Genomic DNA, 13289 nt, shown 5'->3' on the forward strand with positions numbered 1-13289 from the left:
AGGTTCCGGACTGTGGACCGTTGTAGGAGGTTCCGGACTGTGGACCGTCGTAGGAGGTTCCGGACTGTAGATCATCGTAGGAGGTTCCGGACTGTGGACCGCCGCAGGAGGTTCCAGACTGTGGACTGTTGCAGGAGGTTCCGGACTGTGAACCGTCGCCGGAAGCTCCGGACTGTGAACCATTGCCGGAAGCTCTGGACTGTGAACCGTTGCCGGAAGCTCTGGACTGGGAACCGTTGCTGGAAGCTCTGGACTGGGGACCGTTGAAGGAAGCTCTGAACTGTGAACTGTGGTGCGTGGAGCCGGCACAGGTGGCACCGGACTGGTGACACGCACTTCAGGACGAGTGCGGGGAGCAGGCACAGGACGTACCGGACTGGGGAGGTGCACTGGAAGCCTGGTGCATGGAGCCGGCACAGGTGGCACCGGACTGGTGACAAGCACTTCAGGGTGAGTGCCAGGAGCAGGCGCAGGACGTACCAGACTGGGGAGGCGCACTGGAGGCCTGGTGCGTGGAGCCATGCACAGGTGGCACCGGACTGGTGACACGCACTTCAGGACGACTGCGGGGAGCAGGCACAGGACGTACCGGACTGGGGAGGTGCACTGGAAGCCTGGTGCGTGGAGCCGGCACAGGTGGCACCGGACTGGTGACAAGCACTTCAGGGCGAGTGCCAGGAGCAGGCGCAGGACGTACCAGACTGGGGAGGCGCACTGGAGGCCTGGTGCGTGGAGCCATGCACAGGTGGCACCGGACTGGTGACACGCACTTCAGGACGAGTGCGGGGAGCAGGCACAGGACGTACCGGACTGGGGAGGCGCACTGGAAGCCTGGTGCGTGGAGCCGGCACAGGTGGCACCGGACTGGTGACACGCACTTCAGGGCGAGTGCGGGGAGCAGGCACAGGACGTACCGGGCTGGGGAGGTGCACTGGTGGCCTGGAACTGGCACAGATGGTGCCGGGCTGAGAAGGCGCTCTTCAGCGCGCCTGCGCTGCAGCATACTCCTTGCCAAAACCTCTCTCCGGTATCTCTCATTACCTTCCTCTATCGACTCCCACACAGGCTCTGGCACTCTCTGCTGCTCGACCGCTAGCTCCGCCGACCACCCCTCGTGCCCCCCCCCAAAAAAGTATTGGGGTTGTCCTTGGACTTTCTGTGGGTGCGAACCCTGGTGTCGTAGCAGTCCTCCCTTTTTTCCTTCTGTCTGCCGCCAAGGAAGGGTTTTGCATCCTCTCATGTCCTCCCAAGTCCAAAACGTCCTCATCTCATTTTCACGCTGCTTGGATCTTCTGTCACGGTTGTGTGGAGAGACGGACCAAAGCGCAGCGTGATTAAAGTTCGACATATTTATTTACGCAAAACTTCCAAACAAAAAGAAACAAACAACGACCCGTGACATCAGAGGTGCCACATGCACTAACTCAAAACAAGATCCCACAAAAAAACTGTGGGGAAATGACTGCCTAAATATGATCCCCAATCAGAGACAACGCTAAACAGCTGCCTCTGATTGGGAACCATACCAGGCCAACATAGAACTAAAACAACCTAGATTACCCACCCTAGTCACACCCCGACCAAACCAAAATAGAGAATAAAAAGGCTCTCTATGGTCAGGGCGTGACATCTATGTGCTAAATATAAAAATATTATATAAATGTGCTAAATATGCTAAAAACAGAGACTACGGCACATGCACAAATGTTATTCTGAAACCAAAATGGTAGATGGCAGAATGGACACCCACAGGTAGAATCCATCTGCAGATCAATTGAATTAATTTGGTTATGGTATTCAACCCCTTTAATGTTGTAAATCCTTTTGACATGTTTCAAAATCAGTATACTTTAACATCCTCTGGGAATGTCAAAGGGCCTTGCTCTCTGGGATCCTTGGGATGTCCCAACTCTGACGTTACCCCATTGAAGTTGACATTTTAAATGGTTAAGGTAAGGGGTATGGTTAGGGTTGAGTAGGGGTTAAGGTAAGGGTAGGAGTTAAGGTTAGGGTACGTCAAATAATAGAGGAAATAGTCTCATTATCTCCTCATCTCTTCCTGTATGAGCATCCTTAAAGAGATCATCTGGACATCACGGGCTGCTTGCTGATCTAGGATCACGTCCCCCTTGTCAAAGTGATCTTGTTCATTATGAACCAAATGTTACATCTGATCCTAGATGATCACTCTTACTCTGAGACGTTTTATGAGTATGGGTCCAGAATATAAGGACTGTTGCGTCTCTCATCAGAAACAACAAAGTAGTGGCCCTGTGGTTGTCTAGCGTTAGGGCCTCTGCCTTCAGGTTACACACCACTCGCCGCTCTGCCATAAAGCACCGTGTCCCTGGGCAGTAACATAAGGATGGAGTGCATCTCACGGATAAGGCAACAAGCTCTTCCTTGAAAGCCTGAGAGCTGGTCTCTCCTCCGTTCTAGCAAGATCCATGCAGTAGTACACACCACCACACTCACTTCCACTTTCCTGCCACTCCACAAACCCAAATGCTCTTTTAAGAGCCACCTAAATAAGTGCAAATAAGTGTGTGTGTGTGTGTGTGTTGGGAGGGGGCTGTCAAAACTATAAACTAAATAATGGTCAAAATGTATTCTCCGGGTGGCGAACCCACAATCTTCAATTCCACAGATGGTAACTATAACTATTACACTACGAACCCTGTTCTTTAAAACATTGATTTCGACAGACCATTTAAATGGACAGTCTGGAAGCATTCGTTCCAAAAGGATTTTGTTCATTCACTCAGTACTGATTGAACTTTTATTTATCTTGTTTGGTTAAAATACAATAGTCTAGAACGGTTGATTTGTTGAAAGCAGACTCATTTTAATCACATAGCTTTTAACAAGTTAGCAAGCACGCCATTTTCTTTTGACTGCACACAGCATGGCACACAAATTCAGCAAGCAGAGAGGGGGTTCGATTAATCTGGCCAGCCCTTCATGTCATCGGGCAAAAGCGGAGAGGGAAGTCAGATAAAAAGCTTTTTTATCGAAAGCAATCACTTTTGCATGTGAAAACACAGAATTCTACTCATTACTAAATCAAATCAAATCAAATCAAATGTATTTATATAGCCCTTCGTACATTAGCTGATATCTCAAAGTGCTGTACAGAAACCCAGCCTAAAACCCCAAACAACAAGCAATGCAGGTGTAGAAGCACACATTACTACACTAAGTTTTGAGCCGACTTCTGCGTCGGACAGAGCAGGGAACCCGGCTCACACCTGGGAGGCAGCCAGGTTCCAAATCGAATTCAAAATGTCTACACGGGCACCCGGTTGAGATTAATCAAATCCTCTCAATGATTATGATGTTGTTATACCGTGTGCAGCACTATTTGACAACTTTTTACTTACGGATGGCAATTTAAGATTTTCTGGGAACACACTGAAAAGTCAATTGACACCGTGTTAATCAGTCAGCACAAATGTGGATTATAATGACAAGGCAGGAGAGGAAGCATATTCTTCGACTGGAATGTATTCTACATGTTTGAAACAGCGATGCTTTCAGTGAGTCTGGTAAATTGTCTGATGCTAACATGCATTTGCACACTTGCAGTGCACAACTGAACCGAGGCTCTGTTTACATGTGCGTTTGGGGTTCAACCATTGATTATATGCGGTTCATAACTAGCTTACTGTTTCTTAACAAAGCAATTTGTTTTCTCGGCTATGGTTTGCTTTGTGGTCTTGGATGTTCTTAGTTAAGGAAATGTAGCATAGCTAACTGCAGTGTTTGCGAAGGATATACTGCTTTCTCCCCATCATTTGCCTGAAGAAAAGACAGAGAAAAATGGGGCGAAGGTCGGCTGCCTTCTGAAAATTCGTAGGCGAGTAAGTAAACCCCCTCTAGCATCAGTCCTATTAGCCAAAGTGCAATCATTGGATAACAAAATGGATGAGCTCGAATCAAGGATATCCTACCAACAGGACATTAAAAACTGTAATAACTTATGTTTCACAGAGTCATGGCTGAACGACATGGATAACATACAGCAGGTGGTGTTTTTGGTCCATTGGCAAGATAGAAGGAAGTGGTCAGAGGACGCAGATGTCAACTACAGGACTGTTTTGCTAGCACAGACTGGAATATGTTTCAGGATTCTTCCGATGGCATTGAGGAGTACACCACATCAGTCACTGGCTTCATCAATAAGTGCATCGATGACATCGTCCCCACAGTGTCCATACGTACATAACCCAACCAGAAGCCATGGATTACAGGCAACATCCGCACTGAGCTAAAGGGTAAAGGTGCCGCTTTCAAGGAGCGGGACTCTAACCCGGACGCTTATAAGAAATTCCGTTATGCCCTCCGACGAACCATCAAACAGGCAAGCGTCAAAACAGGACTAAGATTGAATCGTACTACACCGGCTCCGACACTCGTCGGAGGTATCAGGAAGACTGTGTGATCAAACTCTCCATAGCCGATGTGAGTAAGACCTTTAAACAGGTCAACATTTACAAGGCCGCAGCGCCAGACGGATTACCAGGATGTGTAGTCCAAGCATGCACTGACCAATTGGCAAGTGTCTTTATTGACATTTTCAAACTGTCCCTAGCCGAGTCTGTAATACCAACATGTTTCAAGCATACCACCATAGTCCCTGTGCCCAAAAACCTAGGTAACCTGCCGAAATGACTACCGACCCGTAGCACTGACGTCTGTAGCCATGAAGTGCTTTGAAAGGCTGGTCATGGCTCAAATCAACACCATTATCCCAGAAACCCTAGACCCACTCCAATTTGCATACCGCCCCAACAGATTCACAGATGATGCAATCGCTATTGCAGTCAAAACTGCCCTTTCCCACCTGGACAAAAGGAACACCTACGTGAGAATGCTATTCATTGACTACAGCTCAGCGTTCAACACCATAATGCTAATCACTAAGCTAAGGACCCTGGGACTAAACACCTCCCTCTGCAACAGGATCCTGGACTTTCTAACGGGCCGCCGCTAGAAGGTAAGTATAGGCAACAACACATCTGCGACGTTGATCCTCAACACAGGGGCCCGTCAGGGTGTGTTCTCAGTCCCCTCCTGCACTCCCTGTTCACCCATGACTGCATGACCAAGCACGACTCCAAAACCATCATTAAGTTTGCCTACGCCACAACAGTGGTAAGCCTGATCACTGACAACGATGAGACAGCCTATAAGGAGGAGGTCAGAGACCTGGCCGTGTGGTGCCAGGATAACAACATCTCCCTCAACGTGATCAAGACAAAGGAGATGATTGTGGACTACAGACAAAGGAGGACCGAGCACACCCCCATTCTCATCGACAGGGCTGTAGTGGAGCAGGTTGAGAGCTTCAAGTTTCTTGGTGTCCACATCACCAACAAACTATCATGGTCCAAACACACCAACAGTCGTGAAGAGGGCACAATAATGCCTATTCCACCTCAGGAGACTGAAAAAAATTGCCATGGGTCCTCAGATCCTTAAAAAGTTGCACCATCAAGAGCATTCTGACTGGTTGCATCACCGCCTGGTATCGCAACTGCTCGGCCTCCGACCGCAAGGCACTACAGAGGGTAGTGTGTGCGGCCCAGTACAACACTGGGACCAAGCTTCCTTCCATCCAGGTCCTCTATACCAGGCGGTGTCAGAGGAAGGCCCAAAAAATTGCCAAGGACTCCAGCCACCTTAGTCATAGACTGTTCTCTATGCTACAGCACGTCAAGCGGTACCGGATCGCCAAGTCTAGGTCAAAAAGGCTTCTTAACAACTTCTAACCCCATGCTAATCAAAAGACTACCCGGACTATTTGCATTGTCCCAACCCCACCCGCCATTTTTACACTGTTCCTACTCTCTGTTTATTATCCATGCATAGTCACTTTATCTCTACCTACATGTCAATATTACCGCAATTACCTCGACTAACCGGTGCCCCCGCACATTGACTCTGTACCGGAACCCCCTCGCTACTGTTATTTTATTGTTGCTCCTTAATTATTTGTTATATTTATTTTTTTAACTGCATTGTTGGTTAAGGGCTTGTAAGTAAGCGTTTCACTGTTGTATTCGTCGCATATGACTAATACAATTTGATTTGATTTGATTTAATGTTGTGGTGCATGAACTCGTCATGCATGTTAGCTAAAGTTACAGTTTTACATTTGCTAACGTTACCTAGCAAACGTTAACTGGCGGGTGGGATGAAATGGCGACTGTGCTTGGATCTGAAAGTGCGGCAAGTGAAGTGTGTGACTATTAATGGAAAATAATGAAATCAAAGAAAGGAACAAAACGAGCAAAAGTTGTAGTAGAAGACAAGGACCGGTCCAATAATGTATTTCTTGTTGGACTGAATTTTTTGGACAAGGAGTTTAATTTGGTAAATCCATTTGTAATATCGAGAACAGTAAAGAAAACAGTGGGAAAGGTGGATTCAATCAAGGTGACTAGCAGCAGCCTTGTTTTGGTTAATTGTGTCGATGAAGAAGCATGCACTGGAACTGGCAAAATTGTCCACGTCAGAAGTCAAATGTAATGATCTCCGGAGCAGGGCGCCTGCCAAAAGTGTTATAGCTGGAGTCTCGCTGGATATAGATGACAAGTACCTTAATCAGAAAATCCCAGGAGTGGTCAGTACATGTAATCTGACCCGTTTGGTAGTTGGAAGGAAAGAGAAAAGCCTATCGATATTATTGTTGTTTGAGGAGACTCTATCTGAATATGTGAAACTTGGATATGTGATGTATGCGGTAAGAGCATTTGTGTCCAAACCATTATAGAGTGGGAATTGAAAAGGATATGGTCACGTGTCAAATGTTTGTAGACGGGAGAAGTATGGTATTGAAGAATCTGTGAATTGAGAATGTTGCAACTGTGGTGGGGATCATACTCTGGCTAAAATGGTTGCTCGCTAGCCTAACTTCCATTCATGGGCAACGTTAGCTAGTTAACATTAGCCTTCTACATATTGAACCTCCATACTCTTTCATGCCAGGGGCACAACAATGTATGAATTAATGGTTGAATCAGAATCATTGTTATAATCACTGGTCAGTACAGAGAATTAAGTAAAACCACAAATCCAAATCCCTATCTCCATCCATAGCTACTTTAGGAAAGGGCCAACTTTAGCCAGCTAGCTAGCTAGCCACCGGCGGACAACAACACAACGAGATGCAACAATTCAAGTTGTTTCTGTTAATGACATATTCTCTCAAAGCGATTTTAAAGGAGAGATGCCAAATCCAAGCTGGCTTCCCTTGACACTTTTGTTTTTCTCACCAGGACCATTCCCAGTTGAACTTGCTCAGTTTAGCTCAACGTTGATTGCCAAATTATTTTCCCTTTTTTGTCAAGGGAGGCCAAATGCTTGCTGGCTTCCTTTGCATTCAATGCTACTCGTTTGGACTAGACAGCATCAGATAGATGGCCTACACATAGAGAGACAGAGGAGCGCTGTTTCGCTCGCTCGGATGCTTTATCCTGTGAGATCCATTCAGCCTCTTGCGAATTGAAGGAAAGTTATGAAACACAGAGAGACGAAAGCTAAAAAATTTGATATTTTTGTGTTGGATTTTTTTGGTAAATTTCTTGGGGAAGCCTGCTTGGCCACTATGAATGCGCACCACTGGTATGGAACCAGATAGCTGCCAAAAGGTTGAACGTACGTATCATTAGAATTGTGAGAAAACCCATACGTAAATTGTTAGGATCGTTAGAAAAGCCATGCGTGAAACGTGAAACGTAAACGTTAAATGAGATCTGTAAACATACGTTACGACTATGAATTAATATTTACAAATTAAATTCTTACTTTACTCGGTTACAGGTATTTTTATACATACACATTTTTGTCAGGAATGTGGCATTTGCAAAGAACATGAACCAAAAGTAGCTCGTCAATCAAGCAGCTCTAGCCCACATGTTTTTATTTAACCAGGTAAGTTGACTGAGAACACATTCTCATTTACATCAACAACCTGGGGAACAGTTTCAGGGGATAGGAGGGGGATGAATGAACCTATTGTAAGCTGGGGATGATTAGGTGACCGTGGTGGTATGCGGGCCAGATTGAGAATTTAGCCAGGACACCGAGGCTAACATCCCTACTCTTACAATAAGTGCCATGGGATCTTTAGTGACCACAGAAAGTCAAGACACCCATTTAATGTCCCATACGAAAGACAGCAACCTACACAGGGCAATGTCCTGGAGCATTGGGATATTTAGACCAGAGGAAAGGTTGCCTCCTACTGGCCTTACAACACCACTTCCAGCAGAATCTAGTCTCCCATCCAGGGACTGACCAGGACCAACCATGCTTAGCTTCAGAAGCAAGCCAGCAGTGGGATGCAGGGTGGTATGCTGCTGGCAACATTAGAGTTGCTTTGCAGCTTTCAGTTTCATTTTCAAAATAAAAGTCTAGGGCTTGTTTTAAAACGGAATTTGATAACGCCGTTATACCAGTAGATGGCATAGTATAGGCTTGGGCCTATTGGGGAGAAAAAGGTATAAAAAGTACAACAACAAAAAATATATCCAAAAAAAGAATTGCAACACAAGATTTGTTCAAGACTAATATGTTAGTCCATAATCGTAACATGGTGTTTGTGTGTTCACAGATGACATTTCACATGAATTTACATATGTATTTTCTTATGATCCTAACGATACGCACGTTCAACCTTTTGGCAGCTATCTGGCTCCAAACACTGGCCAAAAGGTGGCAAGTCTAATGGTCCCTTTATGGGCGCTGTAGTCTCGTTCTTATCTGACACTTAGCTATTGAGCTAGTTCTGAGCAAAACAATTGTCTGATGACCCTAATGCTAATGACCTTGTTAAAAATCTGGTATGTGGTTCTCAGTAACGGACTGATGGCTCGTGACGAGAGGCGGGATGTGTGTTGTGCACCTCCAATCAAGTCGATTTGCGAATTTTCATCTGGATTGGTGTCATATTGGCATAGATATGATGGTAGGGAGATTGAATTTAACATTGAGCTTCAACCAATACCTATATTTCACCCCCACAATAATTTGTTTCCTCGATTGTTTCAACGTTCTCTGAGGATGTTACAATACGTAGCCTACGGTACAGCCAATAAGTCTCAGGATAGCAGTCACTTTTTGTTGTATTTGGGGCTGTGTGATTGCTATCCACTAGTCAATCAGCAGCCAAGGTCGCCATGGATACAGCAGGTCAGTAGACCGAACTGCACAGAGGAGACACAGCTCCCCGCCTTTGTGCATGAGGGATGGAGGAACTATCCTCTTCTGCCACCTACTGGTCCATAAGGTGTAAATGCTGGGATGAATTGGCCAACCAATGATGATGTCATACATACAGGCTGTACTCAGCTGACTTTTCTACCGTTCTTTTATGTTGTATAGATGCATTGTTCATTAGAAACATAAAGACACCACATAATGTAGGAGACAACAAATAAGCCCTTTTTAGAGTAACATATTTCTTGCCAAATCCATAATAACCAAGCTTTTATTGCCTGATTTGATGTGATGTCAGAATCAGACAACATCAGACTTGCTAAACCACAGCTGCACACACGGACACAGGCCACGCCAACATCAGGACCCCTAGTGATAAAGAGTCATAAGGAAGGGCAGAACATGTACTACCAAACATGACCACATAGTGGTGCTGCTTTCCTCCTGTTTAAAACAGATGTCAAATCCAGCTTTCACTATGGTCACTTCTTATCAACACTGGCTGACAACTCTACTGCACTGCCAGCTGAGAGAAAGACGGAGAGAGGGAGAGAGAGAGGGAGGGAAGGAAGAAGGGAGCTGTGTCTTTCTGTATATATTTTTTTTTAGAACTGATAACCTCATTTCATTTGTAAGGAAAGAATGACATCAAGATGAATGTGCTCACATAGAATATGACCTAGTTTTCTAAAACAAAACACAGACATATACAGAAATCAATTCAGTTCCTACTGTATTGTTTCCTATTCTAAATTTTAACACCTACTCATAACAGATGGTGACTGGGTCATGTCACGCAACTTCCACTTGAATCCTGTCTATAACACCAGCATTTTGCCACATTGCTTTCAATCTCCTTCCTTATTCGTTATTATTCTTATTCTTATCGGTATTATCAGACTACTGATCACTTTTTTTCATTTTGAAAAAAGAATCAACATTGGTTGGCCTAAGTTTTATGCAACTGCCTTCACTGACATTGGCCTACCTTGGTGCAAGGTAATAATGACATGAGATGTTCCCTCAGAGGTGTCATGCTCATAGGGGGCACAATGTCAAGTGCCCCCTCAGATTTGTCCTTTTTTCCCTTCCGATTTTAAATGAATTGATAGAATTTGTTTTTAAGCCCCGGTTTTATCTGTCAACTGTATTTTGTGGAGGTGGCACACTGACTGGACTCCTCTCCCTAGTAAGTGGTTCCTTCAAAGGTGCACCACTGAGCAAAGATATCCTAGGCAGGAAGCTAGATACTCTAGTGTGTGCATACAGTATCATCTGTGGACGAGGAGAGAGTGTAGAGTTCCTTCTTGATGAATAAATACAACTATATACCAGTATAAAAGTTCCTAAAGAACCAATGTGCATCATTAATTAAAATGACAATTGAACAAGAAAAAAGGTATGCTGATATAACCTATGCAGGCTCTAGATTGCAGGATAAAACAGGTGTTTGTTTCAGGTGTTTGAAAAATGCAAAATTCTCCAACTTCAGGAGTGGGGATCAGCCCCCCTACAGACCACCCCCATCCATCCACATGTACTTCATGTCCCCTCTAAAATAATGGGTGCATGACGCCCTTGGGTTCCTTTATACTTTATTTACTACGGAATAGTATTTAGGAATGTTAGTTTGTCTGGTTGCAGATTTTCACAGCTCTGGGGGTTTCTAACTGGGCTAGCGGGATCTCCAGGTTTGCTCAGCAGCAGTCACTGTGGATAATTTACGTATGAGGAAAGACAAGGGAAGTCAGGCAACATAGCAACAAGAAAAGAGGGCGCTGTTACTTACAAAAGCTGTCCGCCAGAGGTCACGTTCCTACAAGTAATTCCCACGCTCCCCTCCAGCCCCACACACACTGATGAGAGGGCGATGCGCAGCCGATCATCAAAACCTAAAACCTCAGCAACTCGCTTACAAAATAAGCGGGTTTTGGTGGCGAGAGCTACTGGCTGTATTATTTAACAATTAGGGACGCGGGCGCCCTTTCGATTTGGTTAATGACAGATATATCGACAATATCAGACGCCGGATACCACTGCCGAGGAATTGTTTGATATATTTTGGAATCATTATTTGAGCAGACTGAAAGCAGAATAATTAGAATATTATGGCGGCCATAGATCTAGAGCAGGTAAGGGATTTTCCACCTGGAATTAACAATTAATGTCCACATACGTTAGCCTACAAATCAGATTACATATGTGTGTTTTGTTGCATGGTGTGTTTCGTGAGCAGTGAAGTTCGTAGCTCGTGTCTACTTGCAGTAAAATATCGACTGCGCTATATCGCTGCTTGAGCAGTGACGCTGTTTAGTGGCTATTGCTACGACTATTTTATACAATTCTAGTTATGAGAGAAATTATAATAAATCCCCTATGCATAGTTTGTGGGCAATAGAAAAACAATTATTCAAAGTGTAGGCCAACCTTAATGTGGTGTTACAATGTTGCAAACCTCAGCCATGCTATGGCTACAATAGTCAGTGTGACAAGTTAGATGGGCGCTACAGTGTAATAAACCACGCAGTGGTTGCACCAGCAAGCTTTCTGCTGTGGCATTGTTTTGAAGTCAAAGCTGTCAAATTTGTACGTAGTTGTATGCATCCGGCCATGTCATAAAATAGCCAACAAACAGTGATAACAAGCAGCTGCTGGTGTCCTAGGTTGCTGGGCTAATGGTGAAATTGTATAGTAGGGCTATTGGAGTTTTGACTGAGCAGGGGTGTATTCATTCCGCCAAACAGTTGGAAATGTTTTGCAACTACATCGAGCGTTTCTATTGGACAAATTCAGGTATGTCCCTCCCCGTTTCGTTCTATTAGCTTCCGTTCGAGAAACTTTTTGCAACCGAGTAGGCAGAATGAATACACAGCATGGCACATTTGTGACAAGCTAGTGCACCTTATACGGTAGGCATGTAATAAGCAATTGTAAAAACGTGGCTTAATTATGAACAATTTGCATACAATTTGCCAAGTTGTCATGAGTATTTTGTAAGTTACAGAGAAGAGAAGAGAACGAAAGGTTGTCAATTTATCCTCACACATCACCACACACCTTTCTAATGTTCTGTCTGTAATAATGAAAACATGCAGTCTGGCTGGCGATGCTTGTCTCAGCCTCATGTGCCGCCTGATCCCGTGAGGCTATGCCATATGACCATACACTGCAGATGTATTTGTAATAAACTTTATGGAGGCTGGTGTTATCCTTTATATCCATGTGACCTTTGGAATATGGGATCCAGATGCCCCAACCCAGAACACTCTCTCGCTTTCTATCTCTTCTCTCTCTCTCCCTCTTCTCTCTCCCTCTTCTCTTTCTCATCTCTCTCTATTTTCTCTCTCTCAAACTGCAGCTGCTGTAACTCCCAGCCCTGTAACAACTGACATAGGATCAGTTCCCCCAACACCAGTCCTATCCTTAAAGAGACAGGTCACTTTATAAATCAAAGTCTGTTTTTTTTTTTCAAGCATCTCAGAGTAGGAGTGTTGATCTACATAATAATCTTACCTAATATTATTATTATTTTAAACATCCTATCACTCCCACGCTTGATAAATGCAGGCCCTGGTCTAACGTGGCATAACATTGAGTCCATATTCCTCAGTCTGTTGAACAGACCAGACCCTGCAATAGGGCCAATTCCACTTTAAGTGATGCTGAGACTCCAACTTCTTTCCACTTTAAAATGTATGCCAAACCGAAACCAATGATTTGTAAAGTTAACCAAACCATACAACTCTATCCACAAGGATTTATTTGAACAATTTCCCCAAAGATTTGACAAAACCACATTTACTTGAAGAACAGTGCAGAGGCAAAGTGTGGTTATAGAATGACGATTTGTGTTGTTTGTGCCGTCAATCTGTTACCAAACTTTGCATTTGGACTGTACTTCGAGTGAATGTGTCTTTGTAAAATGTTCTGTGGAAATTATTACAAGTCGTCTTTGGCACCCTCTAATTCCATTCTGGGATCAACTGTCCCATTGTTCTGCTCCGAGCAGAGGAAGTGGCGCGTATCATCTCTATGATTGCTTATAGCTTTACTCTTATTATACAGTA

At 44.5% G+C, this 13289-nt stretch overlaps 1 protein-coding gene across 1 annotated transcript in view; it reads left to right on the forward strand.

Annotated features, from left to right (window-relative positions):
• Positions 1 to 11138: 11138 nt before the first annotated feature.
• The window catches only part of LOC120062974 (phosphatidylinositol 4-phosphate 3-kinase C2 domain-containing subunit beta-like), a 72781-nt gene continuing 70630 nt past the window's right edge, over positions 11139 to 13289 (forward strand). Inside the window, exon 1 of the mRNA XM_039013029.1 lies at positions 11139 to 11354. The gene's annotated coding sequence lies outside the window, so the exon portion shown is untranslated. The remainder of the gene's footprint in view (positions 11355 to 13289) is intronic.

This window comes from Salvelinus namaycush, chromosome 2 (assembly GCF_016432855.1).
Source record: "Salvelinus namaycush isolate Seneca chromosome 2, SaNama_1.0, whole genome shotgun sequence".
In the NCBI taxonomy this organism is placed as follows: Eukaryota; Metazoa; Chordata; class Actinopteri; order Salmoniformes; family Salmonidae; genus Salvelinus; species Salvelinus namaycush.